At 44.3% G+C, this 10,363-nt stretch overlaps 1 long non-coding RNA gene across 1 annotated transcript; it reads right to left on the bottom strand.

The window, feature by feature from the left end:
• Positions 1-8,760: 8,760 nt before the first annotated feature.
• On the bottom strand, positions 8,761-10,061 carry LOC112237951. Its single transcript, XR_002951514.2, has 3 exons — positions 10,000-10,061; positions 9,814-9,879; positions 8,761-8,968 (listed from the first exon to the last, which is right to left on the bottom strand). It is a non-coding gene; the product is annotated as an uncharacterized LOC112237951 (long non-coding RNA).
• Positions 10,062-10,363: the final 302 nt, after the last annotated feature.

The raw sequence follows: 10,363 nt of genomic DNA, 5'->3' as shown, positions 1-10,363 counted from the left end.
CCAGCCACCCTAGGCATAGACTGTTCTCTCTGCTACCGCACGGCAAGCGGTACCGGAGCGCCAAGTCTAGGTCCCCAAACCATAAGACTCCTGAACATCTGGTCAAATGGCTACCCAGACTATTTGCATTGCACCCCCCTCCCCACCACTGCCACTCTCTGTTGTCATCTATGCATAGTCACTTTAATTAACTCTACCTACACTTACATACTACCTCAACTACCCGGTGCCCCCGCACATTGACTCTGTACCGCCACCCCCCTGTATATATTGCTATTTATTACTACTGCTCTTTAATTACTTGTTACTTTTATCTCTTATTCTTATCCATATTTCTTTGAAAATGCACTGTTGGTTAGGGGCTCGTAAGTAAGCATTTAACTGTAAGGCTGTTGTATTCGGCGCGTGGGACTAATACAATTTGATTTGAAAAATGTGTTTGTAGATGTGCTTTTTTTAAGTGTGTGATGATGATGATGAATGGCTCACACTTGTGACGTGTTCTTAGTGGGTGTTTCATAAATGTTAGAGTCTGGGTTGTTTTCATAGACGAGCTCAGGTATGTCTTGGTCTTAAACAGACAGTTACAAAAATAAAGAAGATCAAAAACAGAGTTACATCTAACATTCCAGTGTCACAGCATCCACTGGAAATGGGTTTTGTTTTTTTGTGCAAGTATACTGTACTGTAGATACCTTTGTCTCTCTTTGGATCATCTCAGTCAGTGGTAGGTCTGTCATACCTTCAAGGTAGAAACAATATTACTTGAGACAGGTCCATCTTAACATAGAATAACATTACATTTTGGAACACAGTATAAGTTAGAAATCAGTGTGGCTACCTGCAGCTGATCCCCCTCCTGTGGAAATCACCAGATCTCATCAGGATCACAGCAACGGCACACACCAACCTAAACAGGGAACAATGATCACAGGCTACAGACTACTCTCTGTCAATGGCACACACACACACACACAGAGAGAAGGGGAGAGAGAGAGCGAGAAGGGGAGAGAGAGAGCGAGAAGGGGAGAGAGAGCGAGAGAGAGCGAGAGCGAGAGCGAGCGAGAGCGAGAGCGAGAGCGAGAGCGAGAGCGAGAGCGAGAGAAGGGGAGAGGGAGAGAGAGCGAGAGAGAGCGAGAGCGAAAGAGAGCGAGAGAGAGCGAGAGAGAGCGAGAGCGAAAGAGAGCGAAGGGGAGAGGGAGAGAGAGAGCGAGAGAGAAGGGGAGAGCGAGAGCGAAGGGGAGAGGGAGAGAGAGAGAGCGAGAGAGAAGGGGAGAGCGAGAGCGAAGGGGAGAGGGAGAGAGCGAGAGAGAAGAAGGGGAGAGCGAGAGCGAAGGGGAGAGGGAGAGAGCGAGAGAGAAGGGGAGAGCGAGAGCGAAGGGGAGAGGGAGAGAGCGAGAGCGAAGGGGAGAGGGAGAGAGAGAGCGAAGGGGGAGAGGGAGAGAGAGAGCGAAGGGGAGGGGAGGGAGAGAGAGAGCGAAGGGGAGAGGGAGAGAGAGAGAGAGAAGGGGAGAGCGAAGGGGAGAGGGAGAGAGAGAGAGCGAAGGGGAGAGGGAGAGAGAGAGCGAAGGGGAGAGGGAGAGAGAGAGCGAAGGGGAGAGGGGAGAGAGAGCGAAGGGGAGAGGGGAGAGAGAGAGCGAAGGGGGAGAGGGAGAGAGAGAGCGAAGGGGAGAGGGAGAGAGAGAGCGAAGGGGAGAGGGAGAGAGAGAGAGAGAGAGAAGGGGAGAGGGAGAGAGAGAGCGAAGGGGAGAGGGAGAGAGAGAGAGAGAGAGAAGGGGAGAGGGGAGAGAGAGAGAGAAGGGGAGAGGGGGAGAGAGAGAGAGAGAGAAGGGGAGAGGGAGAGAGAGAGAGAAGGGGAGAGGGAGAGAGAGAGAGAAGGGGAGAGGGAGAGAGAGAGAGAAGAAGGGGAGAGAGAGAGAGCGAAGGGGAGAGAGGGAGAGAGAGAGAGAAGGGGAGAGGGAGAGAGAGAGAGAGAGAGAGAGAGAGAGAGAGAGAGAGAGAGATATACATACATGTGTGATATGACGGATTGACACCAGTGCCTCACATTCAATGGAGGCTACTTTTCCAAAAGGTACAAATAATGAGGCTGGAACTATGGCTATAGACACCTGCAAATGTATTCTTTGTAATAATGTTTTAGGCAAAACATTTTATATAGAATGTTCTACGCATAAAGTGTCTGTGAGCTACGTACCTATTTCGGCGGGCATTGTGAGGGTCAGGGAGGCTGTAGCCCTAAGAATGCCCTCTGTGAACACCACACACTGCCAGTGCAGCTGGTCTCTACGGAGGCTGGGCAGGGTCACACTGAGCGTCCTGTTGGCATGACTCTCTGTCAGGATGTCCTGTTTGACCAGCAGCCCCCTGCTCTCCTCCATCCTCATCCAGGCCAGGGTCACAGGGTCACCGCTCACCTCCGACACCTCACACCTCAGGACCACTGGCTGGCTTCAGTGGTCTACCTTGAAACCCTGGAATGAGAATCTCTGATGATTCTCCTGCATTGATACCCCGTTTGGATGTTCTCTCTCTGCTGAAGCCACCTTCACCGATGTTGCATGTAGAGTGGTTTTGGGTGCCCAATACCAAGCTGTTCTTTTAGGTTAATCTCCAGAGTTGCAGTTCAACGTCATCTCACTGATGTTGGAACTCTCTCTATACAGAGTGTAGGGAGGATTCTTTGTATCTGAGAAGACATAATAAAATATACATATTGCTATTAAAAGCATGCCCTGATGCCTCTCGGGTGGCGCAGTGGTCTAAGGCACTGCATCGCAGTGCTAGCTGTGCCACCAGAGACTCTGGGTTTGAGCCCAGGCTCTGTTGCAGCTGGCCGCGACCGGGAGGTGCATGGGGCGATGCACAATTGGCCTAGCGTCGTCCGGGTTAGGGAAAGTTTGGTCGGTAGGGATATCCTTGTCTCATCGCGCACTAGCGACTTCTGTGGCGGGCCGGGTGCAGTGCGCGCTAACTAGGTCACCAGGTGCATGGGGTTTCCTCCAACACATTGGTGCGGCTGGCTTCCGGGTTGGATGCGCGCTGTGATACCTTCTTAGGGCTGAAATCCTGTTAACAAGATTGATATGACAACAGCCAGTGAAAGTGCAGGGCGCCAAATTCAAATCAACAGAAATCTCATAATTAAAATTCCTCAAACATATAAGTATCTTATACCATTTTAAAGGTAATCTTGTTGTTAATCCCACCACAGTGTCCGATTTCAAATAGGCTTTACAGTGAAAGCACCACAAACGATTATGTTAGGTCATAGCCAAGTCACAGAAAAACACAGCCATTTTTCCAGCCAAAGAGTGGATTCACAAAAATCAGAAATAGAGATAAGAATAGAATAATTACTAACCTTTGATGATCTTCATCAAATGACACTCATAGGACTTCATGTTACACAATACATGTATGTTTTGTTTGATAAAGTTCATATTTATATTTAAAAAATCTCAGTATACATTGGCGCGTTATGTTCAGTAGTTCTAAAAACTACTATTTTGCAGAGAGCCACATCAATTTACAAAATACTCATTATAAATGTTGATGAAAATACAAGTGTTATATATGGAAATATAGATAAACTTCTCCTTAATGCAACTGCTGTGTCAGATTTCAAAAAAGCTTTACGGAAAAAGCAAACCATGCAATAATCTGAGTACGGCGCTCAGAGACCCAACAAGCCAAAAAGATATCCTCCATATTGTGCAGTCAACAGAAGTCAGAAAAACATTATAAATATTCACTTACCTTTGATGATCTTCATCAGAATGCACTCCCAGGAATCCCAGTTCCACAATAAATGTTTGATTTGTTCGATAATGTCCATGATTTATGTCCAAATAGCTACTTTTGTTTGCGCGTTTGGGAAAAAAATCAAAACTCACGAAGCGCATTCACTAGTTGCAGACGAAATGTCAAAAAGTTCCGTTACAGTCCGTAGAAACATGTCAAACGATGTATAGAATCAATCTTTAGGATGTTTTTAACATAAATCTTCAATAATGTTCCAACCGGATAATTTTTGTGCAAAGGGACCAGGACGACTGATCAGTGTAAAGGAAAGAATGAATGGAGCCATGTATCGTGAGATTTTGAGTGAAAACCTCCTTCCATCAGCAAGGGCATTGAATTAAAAACATGGCTGTGTCTTTCAGCATGACAATGATCCCAAACACACCGCCCGGGCAACGAAGGAGTGGCTTCGTAAGAAGCATTTCAAGGTCCTGGAGTGGCCTAGCCAGTCTCCAGATCTCAACCCCATAGAAAATCTTTGGAGGGAGTTGAAAGTCCGTGTTGCCCGGCAACAGCCCCAAAACATCACTGCTCTAGAGGAGATCTGCATGGAGGAATGGGCCAAAATACCAGCAACAGTGTGTGAAAACCTTGAAGACTTACAGAAAACGTTTGACCTCTGTCATTGCCAACAAAGGGTATATAACAAAGTATTGAGATAAACTTTTGTTATTTACCAAATACTTATTATCCACCATAATTTGCAAATAAATTCATAAAAAATCCTACAATGTGATTTTCTGGATTTTTTTTCTCATTTTGTCTGTCATAGATGAAGTGTACCTATGATGAAAATTACAGGCCTCTCTCATCTCTTTAAGTGGGAGAACTTGCACAATTGGTGGCTGACTAAATACCTTTTTGGCCCAGTGTATATATCTTTATACCTAAAGGGGTCCTACAATTCTCAATCATATAGCTAAATGTTACTAGAAATGTTATTCTGTGCACATAAGATGTCATTGCAGTCCCTTTGGTTGTCTCTTTTATACATTGTAATGTAGAGCAAACTATTAGCCTTAGTCACATCATTATCAAAATGCTTGCCACATTTAGTATCTTCCTTGCCTGAGATTTACAATAAAATGTCTGCAGACACAATCATAACTTTTGAATATTATTTAACTTCAGGGCCGTATCAAGTGTCTTAGAATAATATTAGTGTGTGGATTTTAGGATCAGTTTTTCCTTATAGATCACAATGAAAAATATAACATGGGAAAGGGGGTATCTGATCCAAGATTAGCACTCCTAATCTGAGACAATTGAAATTTACGCAGCCCAATTCTGATATTTTTTACTAATTGGTCTTTTGATCGATCAGGTCAGGTCTGAAAAAGATCTGATGAGAAAAGATCTGATTGGTAAAAATATCAGAATCGGGCTGCCTGTCAAAACACAGCCATACTGCCCCAGATTTTCTGATGGTTTCTTTTTAATATGCTGTATGCATGGGTTCAACCCAATTCATCACGTTACGAAACTAAGAGGAGACCTTTGGTCGGTTCTTGGAACAGTCCTTCAGATATTGTTTATAATTAACTCTTTCAGTGATCTAGTTCTAGTGCAGCTCAGTACAAAGCCTGTTGTTGATCTATTGCTCAGTGATCAGTTGTAATAGGGTTTTTATCTGAGTAAGAAGACCGAACTCATCAGGCTTTTGTATTTTCCCACATCAATCACAACAAGGAAAGCACCTCATAGCAAAGCAAGTTCCTGATCCCCTCCCTCTCCCGTCCCATCTCCAGGGGACTTCTTATTGGTTCTGACACACCACACAGCTCTCTTTGACCCCATGTAACCCTGGCTCCCTTCATAAACAGACTCATTCGCAAACACACATTCCCATGAAGCCGCTGCACCGCCCCTTCCTCTCTCTATCTGGGACCTGTCTCATACTAGCCTGGCCAAGCACCTAGTGGTTTCCCTGGAACTGGCCCTATGAAGAAAGGGAATCTCCTGCGATGAGTGTGGTAGTGTGTGTGTGATCACATTCCTTAACGTAGCATCCACAACCCAGTGAGAAAGAGAGCTTGCATGAGTTTTAGTCAAATCCGTAAGAGAAACAGGTCTCTTTCTGGGCTGGAGAATACCGTTGTATTCCTGTTTTCTCCTGTAGTATAGCTCAGTGGCATGGCCTGTCATCTGTTTGAAGGTAAGGAGCATGCTGCCTCCTACTGGAAATACAGTCTCAGTTCATTGAAGAGGTCATGTTCTTCCTGAAGAGAACAGTAGGAGTGACATATACCTGTTACACATTTTCAGACTTGGTTTTCCTAAATCAAATACCATGGATTGTGCATGCTCAGATTGAATGGTTACAGTCTTCTGTGGATGTAAAATAGTTACAATGGAAAATATTATTGCGAAACATTAAAGAATTATATCAGTGTATGTTTAGCTCCAGCTTTTAAAGTTCTTGTAACAGATAAAGATGATCTATTTACATTCTAATGCCTTTAAAAATGTTTGCATGTACTAACAATGTCTCAGACATGTGTGACGTTGATGTGTCCTGTTTGACAGAGGGGCATGCAGCCCTTTGACCTGGCACTAGATGTAGGCTGTGGGTCAGGGCACCTTGCTCCTGGCCTCCTCCTCGGGGTTGGGGACCGACGGGAGCCCTGACCAGCAGGATGTGGCCCTAGAGCATGCAACCGCCCCTAACATCTCTCACAGGTCAGAGTCTCCGCCCCTAACATCTCTCACAGGTCAGAGTCTCCGCCCCTAACATCTCTCACAGGTCAGAGTCTCCGCCCCTAACATCTCTTACAGGTCAGAGTCTCCGCCCCTAACATCTCTTACAGGTCAGAGTCTCCGCCCCTAACATCTCTTACAGGTCAGAGTCTCCGCCCCTAACATCTCTTACAGGTCAGAGTCTCCGCCCCTAACATCTCTTACAGGTCAGAGTCTCCGCCCCTAACATCTCTTACAGGTCAGAGTCTCCGCCCCTAACATCTTTACAGGTCAGAGTCTCCGCCCCTAACATCTCTTACAGGTCAGAGTCTCCGCCCCTAACATCTCTTACAGGTCAGAGTCTCCGCCCCTAACATCTCTTACAGGTCAGAGTCTCCGCCCCTAACATCTCTTACAGGTCAGAGTCTCCGCCCCTAACATCTCTTACAGGTCAGAGTCTCCGCCCCTAACATCTCTTACAGGTCAGAGTCTCCGCCCCTAACATCTCTTACAGGTCAGAGTCTCCGCCCCTAACATCTCTTACAGGTCAGAGTCTCCGCCCCTAACATCTCTTACAGGTCAGAGTCTCCGCCCCTAACATCTCTTACAGGTCAGAGTCTCCGCCCCTAACATCTCTTACAGGTCAGAGCCTCCGCCCCTAACATCTCTTACAGGTCAGAGCCAACCCCAGAGGGGAGAAGAGGAAGGTGCACTGGACTGGAGGGTCATGGTTTGTTTTGACTGACACTAACGTGGACTCAAACCCTTTACATTACAGTCAAATAATTAGTTTTTTATAAGTAGGCCTACTAGACTTGTAGGTACAAAATCATTTTATTCAGGGTGAAATTGACATGGATTTACCAATACCGTCTCACTCACAACAGTCTTGCCTTATGTAACAGTACCACAATGTCATGGGAGAGAGGACTGTAGGGTTAAGGTCTTTTGTTGATGTGGATACAGTGAAAATAGGCCAAGGGCCAAACCGGACAATGGGAACCTTGTCTGCGCAAACTTTTACACGTCTTCCTGTAATGAGCAAATGTAAAAGCTACAACTACTGATACTATTCTGGAACAGTGCCATCTGAACTATATCTCAGGAACTAAAACACAAAGTCGTATGCAAATTCTAGCCTGGTTCCCATCGGTTCTTGCCGTTTTGCCATTTCCTGTAGTGGAGGTGACAAGTTATTTGAAATTAGCAGCCCAGTTGTCATAGTAGATCTTCTAACCTCTCCTTTATGTGACTAAGTGATTACTAACATTAGCCTCCTCTATATATACACACATTATCTCTCCTCTATCCATGTAATGATTAAAAGGTCCTAGTGAAGGAGCAAGTCTGTCTCTGTCTGCTGAGTCACTGCAAGCTGGAAGGAGCACTAGGCTAGCGGAGCAGACAGCAGAGCACCATGAACTGCCGGCTGTTTGAGGAGAAACACCATGCCTCCATCTACCAGAGGTACCGCTTTGTACGCCCAGAGGAGAGCAGAGACATCATCCTGCATTACCTGGAAAGGAAGGTGAGCCAATCAAAAGTAGTATTACTGTTATAGACTTTGTCTTTTACATGACAGACTTGTACAGTTGACAGCTAAGTCAAATCTTAGGTTGTCTAAGATAAGTCTGGTGTAATGCTTCAACACAGTGTCTGAAATGAAAGTAAAAAATGCCCTCTATTGTATAACATTTTAAATTGGATATAGAAACCGTATCACAACCATTTCCTGTTTCTAAATGCTTTTAAGTATTGTGACAATAGGTTACTAAACTGCTATCCATTATGTTACGTTATTATCGCATGCTTGAAATTCAGCATGCAATGTGTCATACCTATAGAGCAAAGACCAGAGTGTAAAATATATATAATATCTGTATTGAACATCACATTTACATTATCACTAGCTATCACTCTTTAGTGAAGGCTAGTTATATAGTGTCTCACTGGTCCCCTCTCTTCAGAAAGTCCAGCCTCATGCCCTAGCTGTGGGACAGGGCAGAACTCACACCTGCTGGCCCCACACTTCCAGGAAGTGGTGAGCATCGACATTAGCTAGTGCCAACTGGAGGAGGCCAGGGCAGTGGCAGGATTCAACAACATCACCTACAGGTGTTTGAACTATCCTGTTGAGGTAGGATAGAAAAACAATGAAAGTGGGGATATTTTGCTGATCCTATTTTAGGCTTAGGGGTTAGGTTTTGGGTAAGGGTTAGGAGTTAGGGGTAGATTTAGGTTAAGTTAGGGGTTTGGGGTTAGGCGTTCGGGAAAATAGGATTTTGAACGGGAATAAGAGATGTTGTCCCCTGGTTAGTAAAACCAATGTGCATGTTGTTTAAAGATAACAGTGATGACAATCTGCTTTGACCAGCAGCGGTTCCTCTTGGAGGCAGGCCGGGTCCTGAAGCCTTGTGGCTGCATGGCTCTGCTTGGCTGATAACTTCAGACTCCATTACGGCTCATGTGGGGACAGACTTACTGACATCTATGGAGGTCACAAACAGAACTAAAATGACATTTGTTTTTATGGTGACAAACCAATGCCACTTAATCAGTTTAGTGTGTCATATGTTTATTTTCAGTGGGTTATAAGTACAGTTGTTTTCATGTAAAGAATGCTTATTTATTCAGACATGTGTAGAATTGCAGGAAGTTACCTGCAAAACATTAATTTCTCTCAACACCTGTTAGAAAACTACTGTGTGACTTTGGCATAAAAATAAATGTAATTTGCCTCGCTGAAAATAAACCTCTATCCCAGGGTTAGGTTTTCATAAGACTGAGGTGGGTTTTCCTTTAACTTTTCCTGGGCTTTGCTCCTTTCATATTTTTTTTTATCCTGACAAACTGTGGAGGCAGTATCATGTTAAGGGTATGCTTGTCACGGAAGGGACTGGGGAACTTGTTAGGATCAAAAGATGTGAATGGAGCAATGCCCAGGTAAAACCTTAGAGGATAAGGTTGGTAGAATCTTATTCAAAATTATTCATAGCTGTAATGGGTATGAAAGGTGCTTCGATCCACCAAGTATTGACTCTGGGGTGTGACTGAAGACATGCAATCAATACAGTCATTTGGAAAATGTTCTATAATTTCTCTTTCACTTTCAAAATGTGGAGTAGGTTGTGTAGATCAAAAGAAAACAATTATCCTTTTTAGATGTAATTTTAAGGCAGCAAGATGTGTGCAAGGGGTGTGTAGACTTTCACTAACGACTGTATGCTATCAAGCCAGTTGAAAACATAAGAATTGCATTATTGAAACGTGACTTTAAGTGAAATTACACTTAAGATCTCCCATCGGCAAAGTTTTAAATGGACATAGACTTACCTTCTGCAGAAAGTCCATGATTATATCCCGATACCCACAAGCGCAGGATCTGTCCACTCTCTCCGTCTGAAAGGATCATTGATTAGGCAGTTACTGACAAGACATTTGGTGATAATGTTGGTAGTAAATACTTTACTGCAACAAAAAAAATGCATAGTTGACATTTCAACTAGCCCTTTTATGTACTTCTTATACAGTAATTGTAACGGCTTTCGTCGTCAGATGAGGAAGAGTAGTCAGACCAAAGCACAGTGTGGTAAGTGTTCATGTTTGTTTATTGAACTGACCACTAATACAAAAGACTAAATGAAACCGAAACAGTCCCACAAGGTGCAAACACTAAACAGAAAATAACTACCCACAAAACCCATGTGGGAAAAAGCTACCTAAGTAGGGTTCCCAATCAGAGACAACGCTAGACAGCTGTCCCTGATTGAGAACCATACCAAAACAAAGAAATACAAAACATAGAAAAAGGACATAGAATGCCCACCCAAATCACACCCTGACCAAACCAAAATAGAGACATGAAAAGCTCTCTACGGTCAGG

The sequence above is a fragment of the Oncorhynchus tshawytscha genome, linkage group LG03 (genome assembly GCF_018296145.1).
Source record: "Oncorhynchus tshawytscha isolate Ot180627B linkage group LG03, Otsh_v2.0, whole genome shotgun sequence".
Taxonomy (NCBI): Eukaryota; Metazoa; Chordata; class Actinopteri; order Salmoniformes; family Salmonidae; genus Oncorhynchus; species Oncorhynchus tshawytscha.
This window is presented reverse-complemented; position numbering and strand designations above follow the sequence as displayed.